The following is a 5,244-nucleotide window of genomic DNA, read 5'->3' as shown; positions in this document are numbered from 1 at the left end:
CTTAATCAACCCAACACACGTCCTGGTGTCTTTGGATTACAACACCCATCAGCTCCAGACCCAGCAGGTTTCCTTCAGGTGTGCCTCTGTCAATGTGGTCCAGGGATGGGAGACGATTATCTTTTGGTCTGCATTTTAAGTTTAGCCTACCTGTGCTTCCCAAAACAATCAACAACCCAAAATGTGATTCCTCCAAAATCCTCACTTCTCTGAATTTTGCATGATGTGGTTCCAATTCTCCCCAAAATGTGTGTGAGCATGAAGCATGCATGGAAATTATTATTAATTTTATTTGTATTTGTTCTTGACTATCCCACCTTTTTTTCCAGGCAAGGACTCAAGGCAGCTTGCACAAATTAAAACAACACAGATAAATATAATGAGCCAAAAACATATAGAAGATCATCATTAAAAAGTAATTAAATTCTAATAGAATTAAAACAAAAAATGCCTATATTCATTAAAATAAACTTTCCAGAAAGAATTGTGTTAGGGGAAATGGTTTGCAAAAGTGTGCATATTAGGGAAAAATTTCCATGTGGAAATACACACTAAAAGGGTGATGAATTTCTATCAGGACTTTATATCTTTCTATATACATAAAAATGTAAGGTGTCGTCATGCTCTGCAGTTCATGCCAACTGCAGCCTGAGGAACAGCAGGTGTGCTGTGAAGTGCCTCTCCCTTCCTTGAAAAGGGGCTGGGGGAGGAAGGAAGAGCTTGGATGAGCTGTGGGGTGAGGGGAGAGGGAACTACGAGGGATAGTTGAAGGGAGTTTGAGGGGTAAAGGGAGGGAGATTATTCAGGTGCGAGTGTAGGTGCCAAATAAGGATGGAGGATATTGATGGACTCACATCTGGTTTGCATTTCATGAGTGTGCAGCCTTGTGCCGTTACCCACCAGTGTCCTCTAAGAAGCAAGAGGGAAACTTCAAAGAGCACCACAAGGGCCTGCTCCAAAATTAATGGTGCAAGATGCAAATGTTTCTGAGTTCACACGCTCCTCCCTAAGTTCAACCCAAGGAAGCTAGAAAGCAGAAACAGGTGAGTCAGTTAGTTTGCGCTTGGCGCTGGTAACACCAAGGTCACAGGTTCAATCCCCATATAGGCCACCCACATATTCCTGCATTGCAGCAGGTTGGACTAGATGACCCATGGGGTACCTTCCAACTCTACAATTATATGTTTCTATGATTCTATGTTCAAAAGCACTAAATGAGGAGTTATTCCTAGTAGGTGGCTGCAACAATTAAAACTAATTTCACTTAAAAGAATGTCACAAGGGGTGTGTGGGTGTGTAAATAAAAACAAACAACAACATTTAACTTGCAGAGAGGACAGTGTGATGTAGTGGACATCACAGAACTGCATCTGTGAAGGGCTGGAGTTCCTGGTGAGGGACATGTGAATGTAGAAAGCTGCCTTTACGTCAAGTCAGGAAATTGATCTATCTAGCTCAGTATTACCTACACTGACTGACAGCGGCTCTCCAAGGTTTCATACAGGGAGTCTACCTGGAGATGTCATTGGGAATTGAACCTCGGACCTTCTGCATGTCAAGCAGATGCTCTGCCTCTGAGCTACAGCCCACCGCCTTAAAATGAATTAAGCTTCTAGTCCTCATCTTTCTGAATAAAGTGCTGAATTATTTGGCAACAAAGGAAGCCGCCTTATGCCAAATCCAGCCATTTGTCTGTCTAGCTCAGGATTCCCTCTAGCCACTGGCAGCGGCTCTCTGGGGGGGGGGGGTCACAAAGGGAATCATTCTCAGCCCTACCTGGATTGAACCTGGGACATTCTGAATGCAAAGCATATGCATTACCACTGTTACCCCGTGTCAGTCCTACTCAGAATAAACCCACACTGAAATGAATGGCAGCTACTAATTCAGGTCCATTAATTTCAATGGGTCTACTCCGCGTAAAAGCTAGTTCACGCACAAAAACACATTTATTTGATGCAAAGGCCATCTGCATCCAGTTCTACCTTTTTCGTAATCAAGGCTCAGGATGACTAAGGGATTCTTTCTTTCTTTCTTTCTTTCTTTCTTTCTTTCTTTCCAGTGGGGAAAAAGGAAAGCAGCTGAAAGAGTTGCAAAGCCTTGAGCAACGGGTGTGGGGATGTGAGCGGCTGCAATGACTCACGGATGAAACCAGCTCTGCAGTCAACTTCCTCTTTGCTTTATGTAAGCCTGCTGAATCCACAGTAATTGCCTTCCAGCCCCCAGCCACTTCGCCTTTTGGTTCTGCTTTATCTGTAGCCTGCCTGACAGAAGTTCTGTGCAACTCCTGACAGAAGTGAAAAAGGAACCACACCCTACTCCCCAATTTTTGCAACTATATGGCCTCCAGGCCTGGGCGGACTTTGGTAATCTTTTGTAATACACAGGTACCCTGTGTGAGCCCAAAATTTTGCACCTACAAATGGATCTACAAATGGACGATATCTACCTCTACCTCCCCACCCCCATTTTATGTTGTTATTTAAATGTATATCATGCTATGGCCACTCGGCTAATGCAATAAATCTATTAACAGATCTTCTCAATTATTGATCTTCTTGATTTGGGGCCCTGTGTGGCAGAACTGCTTGCACTGCCCTAAATCTATGCTGGCTCATGTAATGTCTCTCTTGTACTAGTTATGCAACCAATTTCCAGTGCAAGATAGACTTTCAAACCCCTAAAATGGAAGGGAAGGCCAGGTAGAGAGGCCAGGGGAGGGGGTACATTTAGCCCCGAAGCCCAAGCTTCCCCTCATTTTGTCACACACCACCCTTGGTCACCTAGCAACCATAAAATCATCTCAAAATCCTGCACCCACATAAATTCTAGAGACTTCTCAAGGGCTCCTGAGAACAAGACAGAAAGCTGAAAGGTGTTATTGCAGAGGAATAAAACTTTTTTAAAAGTGGAGGATGTCTTATTACTATTAAACAATTATTCGTGACTGTTCATGAAACCTAGAATAGCATTAGTCTGCTAAGACCACCCAGATCCTTTTCACATGTGCTACTAGTAAGCCAGGTGTCTCCCATCTTATATTGTGTGGCTGGTTATTTTATTCCAGTCTATGTATCCAAGCAGTGCATTCTAGGTCTCCTAGCCACATCAGGGGCTCATAAAGGGAGGGCCAACTTTAATAAAATAGGGGGGGCAGGTAGGCCCCACCCCACATAATCAATCACATGATGCAGTACGGGCATACCATTTGAATGGCAATGCCCATCAACTATTGGGGGCCCAACCCCCTTGAATATTTTATTAGGAGGCCTGAAGACGCCTCGGCCCCTAGGAGTTGGCTGCTATGGCATCCACAAGATATGAGGGAGAAGTCGGATTCAGCACACATTTGAAGATGAACTTCCGTAATCCACATTTATAAATATGAAGTGAAACATGGCTATGCATGATTTCACCATGCCCTTCTCCAGCCAAGTGAAGTGCATACACGCAAAAATGCATATTTACACCAGAGTAAGATGTGCATGGGACGTGGGTGGCGCTGTGGGTTAAACCACAGAGCCTAGGACTTGCTAATCAGAAGGCCAGCGGTTCGAATCCCCGCGACGGGGTGAGCTCCCATTGCTCGGTCCCTGCTCCTGCCAACCTAGCAGTTCGAAAGCACGTCAAACTGTAAGTAGATAAATAGGTACCGTTCCAGCGGGAAGGTAAACGGTGTTTCTGTGTGCTGCTCTGGTTCGCGGCTTAGTCATGCTGGCCACATGACCCGGAAGCTGTACGCCGGCTCCCTCGGCCAAGAAAGCGAGATGAGCGCCACAACCCCAGAGTCAGTCATGACTGAACCTAATGGTCAGGGGTCCCTTTACCTTTACCTTTTAAGATGTGCATAAAATGTCAGTGAAAATAACATACTAAGATGCATTATGTTAAGGGAAATTGCTGTGCAAAAATTTGTGCATTAGGAGAAATTTGGGCTGCGACACTGATTTTATTTTATTTTTAAAATGCAAATTGATGTGGAAATGTGGAGAACTGAACTTAACACAGAAAAAACTTCCAAACAAAACTTCCAAACAAAAAATGTCAGATTCACCCATTCTGTTCCACCACACTGAACAGAGACACTCTATGCTGCAACAGAGGCTTGCGGTTCCAACTTGCTTACATTGATTACACCCCAAATCATGCTCCAAATGTCTCAATACCCTGGCATTTTGATCACTAAAAGATACTGTCCCTGGCAATCTTGAAATAACCAGCCAGGAGGGTCTGTGACTGGGGTGCGTGTATTTTAATATGATTATAATACGTTTTAAATTGTCTCAATGTGTTTTTAAAATTGTTTTTAATAACAATAAAAAACACTGTATTGTTTTGACACAGAATCATAGATTTGGAAGGGACTCTGAGGTCATCTAGCCCACTCCCTTGCAATGCAGGCATCTCAACTGAAGCACCCATGGCAGGTGGCCATCCAACCTATGCTTATAAACTTCCAAGGGAGGAGAGCCCACCACCTTCCAAAGGAGTCCGTTCTACTGTCAAACAGCTCCTACCATCAGAAAGTTCTTCCTGGTGTTTGGTCAGAATCTCCTTTCTTGCAATTTGAATCCATTGGTTTGAGTTCTACCCTCTGGACTCATGAGAAAACAAGCTTTCACCCTCTTCCTTGTGACAGCCTTCAGATAGTTGAAGATGGCTATTGTATCTCCTCTCAGTCTCCTTTTTTTTGCACGCTAAACATACCCAACTCCTTCAACTGTTCCTCATAAGACTTGGTTTCCAGACCCTTGATCATCTTGGTTGCACTCTGCTGTACACATTCCACTTTGGTGTTTGAAACCCTGGTCTCCTTTGGGTGGGGATAGGAATTTAATAAATAAACAAACATTCCATTTCCCCTCTCTCCCCTCCCATACACCCATCCAAGGCTGGCCAAGACATGAGAAAGAGTGGCCAGCCCTAGTTTCCCCGCCCGCCCAGCTTTGGGGCTGAACAGGGATTCAAACCCTTCTCTCTCCCAGGTTAGAGGTCTAACCCAGTACAGTCATACCTCGGGTTACAGACGCTTCAGGTTTGCGTTTTTTTGGGTTACGGACTGCCGAAACCCGGAAGTACCGGAACGGGTTACTTCCGGGTTTTGGCGATCGTGTATGCGCAGAAGCACCAAATCTCAACCTGCGTGTGCGCAGATGCACCACTGCAGGTTGCGAACATGCATCCCACACAGATCACGTTTGCAACCTGAGCGTCCACTGTATTGCTGAGGTTGTCAATGCCTGC

At 44.7% G+C, this 5,244-nt stretch overlaps 1 long non-coding RNA gene across 1 annotated transcript; it reads left to right on the top strand.

Moving 5' to 3' along the window:
• The first annotated feature begins 328 nt into the window (after nt 1-328).
• On the top strand, nt 329-2,423 carry LOC308468505. The gene is made up of 3 exons (XR_013981699.1): nt 329-415; nt 876-1,043; nt 2,063-2,423. It is a non-coding gene; the product is annotated as an uncharacterized lncRNA (long non-coding RNA).
• The last annotated feature ends 2,821 nt before the right edge of the window (nt 2,424-5,244 follow it).

Source organism: Podarcis pityusensis (genome assembly GCF_964106645.2).
Source record: "Podarcis pityusensis genome assembly, chromosome: Z".
Classification (NCBI taxonomy): domain Eukaryota; kingdom Metazoa; phylum Chordata; class Lepidosauria; order Squamata; family Lacertidae; genus Podarcis; species Podarcis pityusensis.
Note: the sequence above shows the minus strand (reverse complement) of the source record. Positions and strands in the feature narration are given on the sequence as shown.